We start from the raw sequence: 14,252 nt of genomic DNA on the forward strand, positions 1-14,252 counted from the left end.
AGACACAACCCTGTGCTGGGCTGCAGCAAGAGCAGTGTGGGCACAGGGCAAGGGAGGGGATTCTGCCCCTTGGCTCTGCTCTCCTCAGACCCCACCTGCAGTCCTGGGGGCAGTTCTGGAGCCCCCAGCACAAGCAGGACATGGAAGTGTTGGAGCCAGTGTGAGCACAGGCTGAGAGAGTTGGGGCTGTGCAGCCTGGAGAAGAGAGGGATTCCAGGAGACCTTGGAGTGGCCTTGCAGGGTCTGAAGTGGGCTACAGAAAGGCTGGGGAGGGACTATTGACAAGGTCTGGTAATGATAGGAGGAGGAGGAATGGGTTTGAAGTGGCAGAGGGGAGATTGAAAGTGGATGTTAGGAAAGGGTTCTTTGCAGTGAGGGTGGTGAGACACTGGCACAGGTTGCCCAGGGAGGTTGTGGAGCACAGAAGCACAGAATGGGATCTTTGATGTTCAGGATCAGGTTGGATGAGGTCTTGAGCAACCTGTTCTGGTGGGAAGTGTCCCAACCTATGGCAGGGGGTTGGAACTGGCTAAGCTTTGAGATCCCTTCCAACCTAAACCATTTTAGGACTCCACCTGGGGAGTGACTTGCACCCAAACATTTACAGAGCCCTTCTGGCTAGGCCAGGCTGCAGGAGCATGCTGTAACTGGAGTGAGTTTGTGATGTCCCATACATCCTGAGGGGCAAACAGACCAGACCAAGATGAGTAACTTTCTCATTCCAGGGCTCCAATTGCTCAGCAAGATTTACTGTTTGCTCTTAAAGCTGACAACTGTCAGCATCATAACACATTGCTCATGAGCTACTCAGTGCCCAAAATGTGCCTTGGGCTGGCTTTGCCCTTTTTCCCCACCCACAAAGCCCCAGGTACCCTCAGCAGGGTGTTTTACACTGCCACAGCTCCCTACATCTCTGCCCTAAGAATGGGAAGGATTTTGCTGTCTGTGTGTATGCTTTCAGATGTGTGAACATATCTCATTTTCTTGCCTGCCCCTGGGGCTTTGGCTGTGTTAAAGTTTTGGCAACGAAGCTGTGCCTCAGGAAAAATCTTTGTAACTAGGGAAAAAGAAAGAGAAGGTATTCAAGCAGTCAGTGCAGAGCAACCAAAGTCCTCTGGCTTCAGAGCAACTGCATTGCCTTGCTCCTTCTTTAATACACCCTCGTTTAAGGGCACTGCCTCCTGTGCTTGCCCCAAACTCTTAACTCGTAGAATCAGCCAGGTTGGAAGAGAGCTCCAAGCTCAGCCAGCCCAACCTAGCACCCAGCCCTGCCCAACCAACCAGACCATGGCACTAAGTGCCCCAGCCAGGCTTGGCTTCAACACCTCCAGCCACAGCCACTCCACCACCTCCCTGGGCAGCCCATTCCAATGCCAATCACTCTCTCTGCCAACAACTTCCTCCTCACATCCAGCCTAGATCTGCCCTGGCACAGCTTGAGGCTGTGTCCCCTTGTTCTGGTGCTGGCTGCCTGGCAGCAGAGCCCAACCCCACCTGGCTACAGCCTCCCTTCAGGCAGCTGCAGGCAGCAATGAGCTCTGCCCTGAGCCTCCTCTGCTGCAGGCTGCACCCCCCCAGCTCCCTCAGCCTCTCCTCACAGGGCTCTGCTCCAGGCCCCTCCCCAGCCTTGCTGCCCTTCTCTCAACACCTTCCAGCACCTCAGCATCTCTCTTCAGTTGAGGAGCCCAGAACTGGACACAGCACTCCAGGGGTGGCCTGAGCAGTGCTGAGCACAGGGGCAGAAGAACCTCCCTTGTCCTGCTGCCCACACTGCTCCTGAGCCAGCCCAGGATGCCATAGGCTCAGTTTTCTCAGTCCCCACACACAAATTGCTTTTGCAGTTGATGTTAAACTTGAGCCAGGATCTTTCTTAGGTCCATGCATGCCCCAGAGCACTTCCTAGACAAGCCCCTCTCTCTGATTCTTGCATTTCTTGCCCTTCTCATGTTGTCTTTTTGCTTCAAGCCAAAAGGTACAATTAATGCAAGCCATCAGCCTTGTTCCTTCCAGGATGACAGGCATCCAGAGCTGGGCTTTGAAGAGTTCTACAGGCTAAGGCTTGGTCCTGGTGGTAAATATTTAATGGTGTGGTTTGTTTAGTGATAATTTATTAGGTAAATGACAACATCAAAGGCATAATCACATCTCTGATAGGGGGATGAATTAGTGTGCTCTGTTTAGTAGAGACATGAACATTTGTAATTAATAAAGTGTTCTTCAAAGATGCATTATTTACTCATTTGAATAGTAATGAGAAAACAATTTATCTTATTTAATGAACCATTTAAAGCTGGTTTAGGCAGAGAGAGCAACAGACTCTTCCTTTGGCATTCTTTTTTTTTGCTCCTCTTCATGATACTTTAAGTGTTTAGGGACCTAAATGCATTGACTGCATCAATGTTGATAAAGAGGAGTGCAGCCTCAGCAAGTATGCAGATGGTACCAAGCTGTGTGGCACAGGTGACTTGCTAGAGGGCAGGGATCCATCTAGAGGGACCTGGACAGGCTGCAGAGCTGTGCCCAGGCCAACCTCATGGCATTCAGCAAGGCTAAGTGGAAGGTCCTGCACCTGGGTGGGCACAATCCCAAGCACAACTCCAGGCTGGGTGAGGAATGGCTGAGAACAGCCCTGAGGAACAGGACCTGGGGGTCTGGGATGAGGAAAAGCTCAACAGGAGCCTGCAGTGGGAGTGCAGCCCAGACACAACCCTGTGCTGGGCTGCAGCAAGAGCAGTGTGGGCACAGGGCAAGGGAGGGCATTCTGCCCCTTGGCTCTGCTCTCCTCACACCCCACCTGCAGTCCTGGGGGCAGTTCTGGAGCCCCCAGCACAAGCAGGACATGGAAGTGTTGGAGCCAGTGCAGAGGAGGCCACCAAGATGCTGAGAGGGCTGCAGCAGCTCTGCTGTGAGCACAGGCTGAGGGAGTTGGGGCTGTGCAGCCTGGAGAAGAGAAGGCTTGGAGGAGACCTTGGAGTGGCCTTGCAAGATCTGAAGTGGGCTACAGGAGGGCTGGGGAGGGACTATTGACAAGGTCTTGTAATGCCAGGATGAGGAGGAATGGGTTTGAAGTGGCAGAGGGGAGATTGAAACTGGATGTGAGGAAGAAGTTGTTTGCAGTGAGAGTGGTGAGACTCTGGCACAGGTTGCCCAGGGAGGTTGTGAGTCTTGGATCCCATTCTGTGCTTCTGTGCTCCACAACCTCCCTGGAGGTGCTGAGGACCAGGCTGGATGAGGCCTTGAGTGACCTGTTCTAGTGGGAGGTGTCCCTGCCTATGGCAGGGGGTTGGAACTGGATGAGCTTCCAGGTCCCTTCCAACCTAAACCATCCTATGAGGGCTGTGTCAGGAGGATGGAGCCAGGCTGTGCTCAGAGATGCCCAATGATAGGACAAGGAACAATGAGTGCAAGTTGGAGCATAGAAAATTCCAAGTGAACATAAGGAAAAGGTTTATCCCTGTGAGGGTGCAGAGCCCTGGAGCAGGCTGCCCTGAGAGGCTGTGGAGTCTCCTTCTCTGGAGACATTCCAAACCCTCCTGGATGTGTTCCTGTGTGACCTGCTCTAGGTGATCCTGCTCTGGCAGGGGTGGTTGGACTGGATGAGCTTTGGAGGTTCCTTCCAGCCCCTAACATTCAGTGATCCTGTGAAACAGAACAGGCTGAAGTCTGTAGAGCTCTTTCCATTGCTTGAGCCATGAAGTCAGATTTAGTCCATCTCGGTACCAGCTACTGGTACAAGCTCTTGGTGTGGCTGGGGGGCATGCACCAAAGCATCCCAGACCAGGCTCTATCCAAATGTTTTACTGAAGAAATAATTGCAGCTGTCATGCTTGAAATGTCACCTGTTGGTAACCTTGGTTTATTCAGGGAACAGAATCATCTCCAAGTACAAATCTGGCCTGAGAGTCTCTGGAGAAATCCTTCCATGAGCTTACTTAAAGGTTACCTGCAGTTTGGCTGCAGAATGGAGTCCAAGCTGCTCACACGAGTCTGTCATTGTGCAATCCTAGAAAGTGCAGTGTGCTTTGGGGTTTATTCAGTGTCCAGCACAAAGGTTTTGGCCTGCTTAGAGCTGTGGATGCATGCCAGGATTGAGAAATGTATTGATCAAGATGAGTAAAGAGGGCAGGAATGGAAACAGAACCTGGAAGTGAAATGGGAAGGTCAAGCAACCAAATATAATCACAGCTTACCCAGGACCTTGTCCTGACACTGAGGCTCTATTAATTAGGGCATGTTAATTCTAGCAAGTGTTCCCTCACCCTGAGGAGGAAATGGTTAGGTTGTTGGAGAATTTGGATGTCTTGTCCAGAGAAGGGCAGCAAGGCTGGGGAGGGGCCTGGAGCACAGCCCTGTGAGGAGAGGCTGAGGGAGCTGGGGGTGTGCAGCCTGCAGCAGAGGAGGCTCAGGGCAGAGCTCATTGCTGTCTGCAGCTGCCTGCAGGGAGGCTGTAGCCAGGTGGGGTTGGGCTCTGCTGCCAGGCAGCCAGCACCAGAACAAGGGGACCCAGCCTGAAGCTGTGCCAGGGCAGGTCTAGGCTGGATGTTGTTAGGAAGTTGTTGTCAGAGAGAGTGATTGGCATTGGAATGGGCTGCCCAGGGAGGTGGTGGAGTGGCTGTGGCTGGAGGTGTTCAAGAAGAGATTGGGTGAGGCACTTAGTGCCATGGTCTGGTTGGTTGGCCAGGGCTGGGTGCTAGGCTGGGCTGGCTGAGCCTGGAGCTCTCTTCCACCCTGGCTGATTCTGTGAGCTCTAAAGGTCTTTTCCAACACAAACCATTCTATGATTTCAGGATTCTTTGCCTGAAGTGTAACAGCAGCAGGCAGAGATTTACTTCAGAAGTGGAGTTTTGTCCCCTTAGCTTCTTCCCAAGAAAGCCTTTGTGGGTGATAAGCATTTGTGTTGGCCAGTGAGGTCTGGTGTCCCTCACCTAGCTGTGGTTAGCTGAGATGGAAATATTTCTTCAGAGAGAGGGTTCTCAAACACTGGAATGGTCTGCCCAGGGCAGTGGTGTGGTCACCATCCCTGGATGTGCTTTAGCAGTGTGTGGACCTGGTGCTTAGAGCTGTGCTTTAGTGCTGAACCTTCAGGGCTGGGTTAGGGTCGGACTGGATGATCTCTGAGGTCTCTTCCATCCAGATGTTTCCTGTGAGTCTTTAGTAGCTGCTTCAGGCAAATCACAAACCTGGGTTACTTATTTTCCCTTTCTGTCACCATATGCCTGCAAAAGTACAATAAACAGACAAATGGGGAGGGAGAGAGAGGGAAAAAAAAGGCTGTTAGTCAGAAGAAAGCATCAAAAAGGTGAGAACATCTCTCTCCAGAATGACTACTGCATGGAAAATGAGCCTTGAGAGGGGGTGGGGGGAAATAAGGGAAGCCATGGGAATGAACAACAGCAGAATGCTACAAAACGTTGTTGCTCCTCAGTAGAGTTTTTACCCATCAGCTCTGACATAAGTACCATATTCTGGCTGTAAAACATAATTAGAGCAGTGAATCAGAAAGGAGCTGTCCATCGAGTAGCACAGTGTGTTCTCAGCCAAGGAGAGGGATGTGGAACTCATGCAAATAAGGCCCTGTTCCCTTGCTCCCTCCTTAGGAAACCGAGTGTGACACAGTCGGCAGGAAGAAACGTTTGCAGCTCACTGCAGCTTTCACTGCTCTTTGGAGCTGGAACTTTGAGCTCTGCATTCAGGCAGACAGGCTGCCTCCCTCCAGCAGCTCCTGCTCAGGCTGCCTCCCTCCAGCATCTCCAGCTCAGGCTGCCTCCCTCCAGCACCTCCAGCTCAGGCTGCCTCCCTCCAGCATCTCCTGCTCAGGCTGCCTCCCTCCAGCAGCTCCTGCTCAGGCTGCCTCCCTCCAGCATCTCCAGCTCAGGCTGCCTCCCTCCAGCACCTCCAGCTCAGGCTGCCTCCCTCCAGCATCTCCTGCTCAGGCTGCCTCCCTCCATCAGCTCCAGCTCAGGCTGCCTCCCTCCAGCATCTCCTGCTCAGGCTGCCTCCCTCCAGCATCTCCTGCTCAGGCTGCCTCCCTCCAGCATCTCCTGCTCGGGCTGCCTCCCTCCAGCATCTCCTGCTCGGGCTGCCTCCCTCCAGCAGCTCCTGCTCAGGCTGCCTCCCTCCAGCATCTCCTGCTCGGGCTGCCTCCCTCCAGCATCTCCTGCTCGGGCTGCCTCCCTCCAGCAGCTCCTGCTCAGGCTGCCTCCCTCCAGCATCTCCTGCTCAGGCTGCCTCCCTCCAGCATCTCCTGCTCGGGCTGCCTCCCTCCAGCATCTCCTGCTCGGGCTGCCTCCCTCCAGCAGCTCCTGCTCAGGCTGCCTCCCTCCAGCATCTCCTGCTCGGGCTGCCTCCCTCCAGCATCTCCTGCTCGGGCTGCCTCCCTCCAGCAGCTCCTGCTCAGGCTGCCTCCCTCCAGCAGCTCCTGCTCGGGCTGCCTCCCTCCATCAGCTCCAGCTCAGGCTGCCTCCCTCCAGCAGCTCCTGCTCAGGCTGCCTCCCTCCAGCAGCTCCTGCTCGGGCTGCCTCCCTCCATCAGCTCCAGCTCAGGCTGCCTCCCTCCATCAGCTCCAGCTCAGGCTGCCTCCCTCCATCAGCTCCAGCTCAGGCTGCCTCCCTCCAGCATCTCCTGCTCGGGCTGCCTCCCTCCAGCAGCCCCAGCTCGGGCTGCCTCCCTCCAGCATCTCCTGCTCAGGCTGCCTCCCTCCAGCAGCCCCAGCTCAGGCTGCCTCCCTCCAGCAGCTCCTGCTCGGGCTGCCTCCCTCCAGCAGCCCCTGCTCAGGCTGCCTCCCTCCAGCATCTCCAGCTCAGGCTGCCTCCCTCCATCATCTCCAGCTCAGGCTGCCTCCCTCCATCATCTCCAGCTCAGGCTGCCTCCCTCCAGCAGCCCCAGCTCAGGCTGCCTCCCTCCAGCAATTCACAGTGCAAATGTGAGTTAGGAGACACTGCTGTGTCTCAACTCTATCAGAGTCACAGAATTAACCAGGTTGGAAAAGATTTCTGAGATCATCCAGTCCAACCCATCACCTAACCCCTTCCAATTAACTAAGCCGTGGCAATAAGTGGTTTGGATGTGGTGCTTGGGGATATGTTTTAGGGTGAATCTTGTTGAGTAGGGTTCTAGGTTGGACTTGGTGCTTCTGAGGGGCTTTGCCAAGTTAGGTTCCTCAATTGCAGAGAGATGCTGAGGTGCTGGAAGGTGTTGAGAGAAGGGCAGCAAGGCTGGGGAGGGGCCTGGAGCAGAGCCCTGTGAGGGGAGGCTGAGGGAGCTGGGGGGGTGCAGCCTGCAGCAGAGGAGGCTCAGGGCAGAGCTCATTGCTGTCTGCAGCTGCCTGCAGGGAGGCTGTAGCCAGGTGGGGTTGGGCTCTGCTGCCAGGCAGCCAGCACCAGAAGAAGGGGCCAGAGTCTGAAGCTGTGCCAGGGCAGGTCTAGGCTGGATGTTGTTAGGAAGTTGTTGTCAGAGAGAGTGATTGGCATTGGAATGGGCTGCCCAGGGAGGTGGTGGAGTGGCTGTGGCTGGAGGTGTTGCAGCCAAGCCTGGCTGGGGCACTTAGTGCCATGGTCTGGTTGGTTGGGCAGGGCTGGGTGCTAGGTTGTGCTGGCTGAGCTTGGAGCTCTCTTCCAACCTGCTTGATTCTATGGTTCTGATTCTATGATTCTGGCTCTATGATTCTGCATTATGCATCCAGCTAAGCAGACTGAGCCTTATGATGGCTTTGGGCTGCTTTCATGTTGCCTCGGTTTTGGAGGCACAGCAGTGTAGTGATGCATATCAGCTGGACAAGCAACCCTGAATGGGGGGGGGGGTAGGTGGAATTTCATTGCTTGCACATTCCCTGCAGCTAAGACTTTCTCCCTGAGGAGCTGCTGGAATCCAACACAAAAAGTGCTTATGCTGGTTAATGTTTGAGATTAAATAGACCCTCCCCACCCCAGCCTGACCCAGAATCTGTGATGAGAAGCTTCTCTTGCCCAGAGGGCAAACTCTCAGGGATGTTTGTCCCTGAGGAACCCAACTTGCCTTTCATTTGTGCCCAGGGAGCATTCATTATGTGCTAAACACAAAACCCATCTTGGGGAAGCACAGCTGGCAGCAGAGGCCTCTTCAGATGCATTCAGCTCTCCCAAGGCAGCTGAGTCAGGGCTGCACGTGCTGGCTGCTATCTTGCCCTGTAAGGATCTGTGCTTTAACTCACTTAGGAAGTGTTTTTCCTCCCCACCCTGTGCCTCCAGAGTGTGTGGGCAGCACTTAGGCATGGTGTGCAGCAAGTAGGACTTGTCTATCAACTCCATGTCGTTCTGGCAGCCCAGAAAGGATCATGATTTGATACAGAATAGCCAAGGCTTTGCTGACTGCTGCTAACCCAGCTGGGCTGCACAGCTGTGCAAAACTTTTGCACACTTCAGCTGTCCCTCATCAGGCTCTGCCTTCAGGTTTCTTGGCTGCAAGAATGAACTTTTCCTCTTGAAAGCAAAGAAATAAAACCTCCCTTACATAACTCACAGAAAAGCCACTGACATTTGGAAACAAAAGCATTTGAGGTGCCCAAAGCATAGCAAAGGCTGGGAGGTAGATCCAGGACCCAGTGGAGACCTCTGACCTTTTGAAGGCATTAGCTGAATGCCAGGCTACAGGTGTCTGAAGGCATTTGGGGCATGATTGTTTTGCCACTGGATCTTTCCCTTTCAACCTCATGAGCCCCTCCCAGCAGGTATTGAGGTGCCAGTGAAAGGACTACTTTGCTTCACAGTATGATGAGTAAATATGCTCAGGACTTTGTTGAGGGCTAAAATACCAAAGGATGTTCAGTTGCTCTTATCAACTGAGTTATCTCAGCCTGGATGTGTGTCAGGGTGGTTTGGATGTGGTGCTTTGGGCTATGGTTTAAGGTGGATCTTGTAGAGTAGGGTTCTAGGTTGGACTTGGTGACCCTGACACCAGTTTCTGTGACTCTATAATGTCAATGTAAGTGGGCAAGCACCAGAGAGAGGCAAAAAACCTCTCTTCTGCAGAGCAGAAACATCTCAGGGATATGGCACTTAAAGCAGTAGGAATCGCTGCTGGGGCTGATGTGCTCAGGAACACCTCCCAAAGCTTCTGCCTTTGCTGGACTGAGTTTCTTCTAGAGAAAGCATCATACTGCAGGCAGAGTTCAGATCACTTAGCTCCACTTCGCCTATTTGAATGCAGAATTAGAATCACAGAATCAGGCAGGGTTGGAAGGGAGCACAAGGAGCAGCCAGTTCCAACCCCCTGCCATGCCCAGGAACACCCTGCCCTAGAGCAGGCTGCACACAGCCTCAACCAGCCTGGCCTTAAATGCCTCCAGGGATGGGGCCTCAACCACCTCCCTGTGCACCCCATTCCAGGAACACATTTCAACAAGTCAGCTTTCCTGTGCTTTGGTCATGCCTCTCTCTTTTGCTGCTGTGGCTTCCTTGTTTCTGTGGAGCTCCAGACCATAGACTCAGAGAATGGCTTGGGTTGGAGGGGACCTTGGAGATCATCTCCTCCAAGCTCCCCACCATGGACAAGGACACCTCTCAACTAAACTTGGCCTTCAGGACCTCTCCAGGCAGGAGGCAGCCACAACCTCCCTGGGCAGCCTGTGCCAGAGCCTCACTGCCCTCACATTGAACAGCTTCTTCCTCAGCTCCAGCCTAACCCTGCTCTACCTCATCATAAAACCATTGCCTCTTGCCCTGTCTTTAGACTCCCTCAGCCCAAGTGCCTCTGCAGCCTTCCTGCAGGATCCCTTGAGGCACTGGCAGGCAGCTCTGAGGTGCCCCTGGAGCCTTCTCTTCTCCAGGCTGCACCCCCCCAGCTCCCTCAGCCTGTGCTCACAGCAGAGCTACTGCAGCCCTCAGCTCATCTTTGTGGCCTCCTCTGGCCTCACTCCCAGATGGCTCAGCCCTTCCCAAGTCCCTTTAGTCTCTGCTGCTGTATTCCCCTCACAGGTTCATCTCATGGCCTCACACTCCTGGGTCATTACCAGCCAGTTGTTAGAGCACATAATGAAGAGCTGCTCTTTGTGCCCTTCTCTTTCAGTCTGACAAATGCAGAAAGGTTGTCCTAGCCAAGTGGAACATCACCAAGCCTCACTGAGGGAATGAATTGCAGAAAGGAATGCATTTCTAGGTTTTAGCATCAATTGCATCATTTTCAGTGTAATGGCATCCCTGCTATTAACTTAGCAAGAGGAGAGGGACCTGCTGGGAATCATTTTTCCACTTTCATTTTAATCAAGGAATCAGTAAATTAATAGCAGCTCCATGAAAGCAGCACAGCCCAACCTCTTTTCTTCTCTTTTTTTTCCCCTGTTTCTTTTCCCTGGTGGATATTTACTCCAGGTTTTAAACAAGTTCTTATCCTTCATTTCTTATGTTTTCCACAAATTCTCAGCTTCACTGCCAGGAAGGTTTAGCTGGAGATGAGAGCAGTGCTGCTTGAGTGCCAGCTCATGAAGTTTCTGCTGCAGCAGTCAGAAATGTGCTGATCCATTTTGTGCTGGGAAGTAAAGAAACCTCAGCTGGCCTACCCAAACAGAAGGGAAGAGATGTAATGGTTCCATGGTGCAGTGGTTGTCACCTCTGCTTTACACAAAGAAGGTCCTGGGTTGGGGCCAGAGTGGCTGAGAGCAGCCAGGCAGAGAGGGAGCTGGGGGTGCTGGGAGAGAGGAGCTGAAGCTGAGGCAGCAGTGCCCAGGTGGGCAGCAGAGCCAATGGCATCCTGGGCTGGCTCAGGAGCAGTGTGGGCAGCAGGACAAGGGAGGTTCTTGTGCCCCTGTGCTCAGCACTGCTCAGGCCACCCCTTGAGTGCTGTGTCCAGTTCTGGGCCTCTCAATTCAAGAGAGATGTTGAGGTGCTGGAAGGTGTTTGGAGAAGGGCAGCAAGGCTGGGGAGGGGCCTGGAGCAGAGCCCTGTGAGGAGAGGCTGAGGGAGCTGGGGGTGTGCAGCCTGCAGCAGAGGAGGCTCAGGGCAGAGCTCATTGCTGTCTGCAGCTCCCTGCAGGGAGGCTGTAGCCAGGTGGGGTTGGGCTCTGCTGCCAGGCAGCCAGCAACAGAACAAGGGGACACAGCCTCAAGTTGTGCCAGGGGAGGTCTAAGCTGGATGTTGTTAGGAAGTTGTTGTCAGAGAGAGTGATTGGCATTGGAATGGGCTGCCCAGGGAGGTGGTGGAGTGGCTGTGGCTGGAGGTGTTGCAGCCAAGCCTGGCTGGGGCACTTAGTGCCATGGTCTGGTTGGTTGGGCAGGGCTGGGTGCTAGGTTGGGCTGGCTGAGCTTGGAGCTCTCTTCCAACCTGCTTGATTCTGTGATTCTGGAGCCTTCTCCTCTCCAGGCTGCACCCCCCCCCCCCATCTCCTTCAGCCTGTGTTCACAGCAGAGCTGCTGCAGCCCTCAGCTCATCCTCGTGGCCTCCCCTGGCCTCACTCCAGCAGCTCTGTGCCCTCCTTATGATGTTTATGAGATTCTTATTCCTTCTCTTTAAGAGTAAACAACAGAAATAAATATCTCCCTGGAAAAATAGATGTTTGGGTTGAAACCTGCATCAAACATCTTCCCTTGATTTAAAAGGGAAGGTAAAGGGGGAAAATTGTTCCTGGAGCTTGTGATGTATTAATCAATATTTATATGGTTTACACTGCTCAAGATCAAGTCAGCACTGCCTAATAAATTCCCCCACCCAGCCAGAGGTGCTAAGCTCTTGACTTGGATGAGGCAGTCGTGTAGCAAGGCAGCAGCTGGAGTCCCCTCTCCAGCCAGCTAATGAGCATTCAGTGCCACGTTGCTGTTCCTTTGTTTTCCTTTTTAATTACCATGCTGGAGGCTGACTGCTGTGGTTGAGCTGAAGAATGAAGCCTTCCAGCCCTGTGCCCTCTTCTCACTCCTTGACTGCCTTCACTCTTCTTTCCAAGATACACAGATTAAAGGCAATGATATTTCCTGGGAGAATTAGTCAAGGCCAGACTTGATAAGGCTCTGAGCCACCTGATCTAGTGCAGGATGCTCCTGCTCACTGCAGGAGGGAGTTGGACTAGATAACCTTTGGAAGTCCCTTCCTACCTAAATCATTCAATGATAGAGTCATAGAATCAGTCAGGGTTGGAAGGGACCATGAGGATCAGCCAGTTTCAACCCCCTGCTGTGGCCAGGGACACCTCACACTACATCAGGCTGGCCAGAGCCTCATCCAGCCTGGCCTTAAACACCTCCAGGGATGAGGCTTCCACCACCTTCCTGGGCAACCCCTGCCAGGCTCTCACCACCCTCATGCTGAACAACTTCTTCCTAGCATCCAGGCTGAACATACCCATTTCTAGCTTGAATCCATTCCCCCCAGGCCTATCACTCCCTGACAGCCTAAAGAGTCCCTCCCCAGCTTTCTTGTAGCCATACATGCAGCTCAATCCCTTCCATGACACCACCTTTGCAGCTCATGCAAGGTCTGATCCATCTCTTTCTTCCAGACCTCAACTGTCACATGCTTGAAGATATTATGGAGCACAAAGAGTGCTGAGAAACACAACTGCACAGAAGTGAGGGCAGAAGGACACTGCATTTGAATGAAGAGGTAAGAATCTGGGCCCCCTGCCCCACTTTTTGTCCATTTTGGCACTCATGAATGTAGATGTGTTCCCCTGAGGTCTGGGGAAGCTTCATGTGTCACCTGCTCAGCCCTGCTAATGCTCTGTGTCTGCATCAGGGATTTCTTCCTCTGATAGCAGAAGCAGCTTTGTTTGCAGTGTTTTCCTGGGCATCACACTGCACTGAGGTCCTGGCTGAGTGGGTTTGCAGTCTTGTCACAGAAATCTCTGTCTTTATTGTGAGTAAATGTCATAGGTTGTAGTAAATGGCACAGCTTAGGTTAGAAGGGACCTCAAAGGTTGTCTGCTCCAACCTCCCCACCGTGGGCAGGGACACCTCTCACAGCTAGACTCAGCTGCTCAAGGACTCATCCAGCCTGGCCATGAAGGAGGCAGCCACAGCCTCCCTGGGCAACGTTTTCTAGAGCCTCACCACCCTCATAGTGAATCACAGAATGGCTTAGGTTGGAAGGGACATCAAAGCTCAGCCAGTTCCACCACCCTGCCATAGGCAGGGACACCTCCCACTAGAACAGGTCACTCAAGGTCTCATCCAGCCTGGTACTTGACACCTCCAGGGAGGCTGTGGAGCACAGAAGCACAAAATGTGATCCCATTCTGTGCTTCTGTGCTCCATAACCTCCCTGGGCAGCCTGTGCCAGTGTCTCACCACCCTCACTGCAAAGAACCCTTTCCTAACATTCAGTTTCAATCTCTCCTCTGCCAGCTCAAACCCATTCCTCCTCATCCTGTCATTACAAGACCTTGTCAATAGTCCCTCCACAGCCCTCCTGTAGTCCCCTTCAGATCCTGGAAGGCCACTCCAAGGTCTCCTCCAAGCCTTCTCTTCTCCAGCCTGCACAGCCCCAACTCTCTCAGCCTGTGCTCACAGCAGAGCTGCTGCAGCCCTCTCAGCATCTTGGTGGCCTCCTCTGCACTGGCTCCAACACTTCCATGTCCTGCTTGTGCTGGGGGCTCCAGAACTGCCCCCAGGACTGCAGGTGGGGTGTGAGGAGAGCAGAGCCAAGGGGCAGAATCCCCTCCTTTGCCCTGTGCCCACACTGCTCTTGCTGCAGCCCAGCACAGGGTTGTGTCTGGGCTGCACTCCCACTGCAGGCTCCTGTTGAGCTTTTCCTCACCCCAGACTCCCAAGTCCTGTTCCTCAGGGCTGTTCTCAGCCATTCCTCACCCGGCCTGGAGCTGTTCTTGGGATTGCATTGCCTCAGGTGCAGGACCTCAGACTTGGCCGTGTTGAACTTCATGCACTTCTTTATAGTGATGCAGATTAAGGGAGTTTCATAGTGACTCTCTGTGGTGCTGGAGGAAGAAGAAGGACAGACAACTGTGTGCATGTGGGTAGGTCTGGCAGGGCCATGGTGCAGAAATAAGGCTCTCACACAGGCAGAGTGTTTAAAAGGGCAAGCAGAGCTTTCAGATCTTTTGATTTCAGAGTTGAAAGTGGCAACATGGGGACTGGGCTCTCAGCATGAGCTTCACAGTTTGCCATCAGTCTCTGCCTTTGAGTATGTGGAGCCTGAGTGGATCTTGATAATTCCCCAAGCACCTGCTCAGATTATTTCATCACCTGAATGAGAAGCGACAAGTGGAAGGTGGAGTAGCAAAGCCTCATCTCTCTTGGCTCTGCCTGATGTTTTCAGGGCTGTGGAAATGATGAG

The 14,252-nt window shown here is 53.4% G+C and overlaps 1 long non-coding RNA gene across 1 annotated transcript in view; it reads left to right on the forward strand.

The window, feature by feature from the left end:
• LOC135182729 (uncharacterized) overlaps positions 1 to 12,525 on the forward strand; it is a 57,557-nt gene extending 45,032 nt beyond the window's left edge. Inside the window, exon 3 of the long non-coding RNA XR_010305299.1 lies at positions 12,460 to 12,525. This is a non-coding gene — a long non-coding RNA (uncharacterized LOC135182729). The remainder of the gene's footprint in view (positions 1 to 12,459) is intronic.
• Positions 12,526 to 14,252: the final 1,727 nt, after the last annotated feature.

Source organism: Pogoniulus pusillus, chromosome 17, assembly GCF_015220805.1.
Source record: "Pogoniulus pusillus isolate bPogPus1 chromosome 17, bPogPus1.pri, whole genome shotgun sequence".
In the NCBI taxonomy this organism is placed as follows: Eukaryota; Metazoa; Chordata; class Aves; order Piciformes; family Lybiidae; genus Pogoniulus; species Pogoniulus pusillus.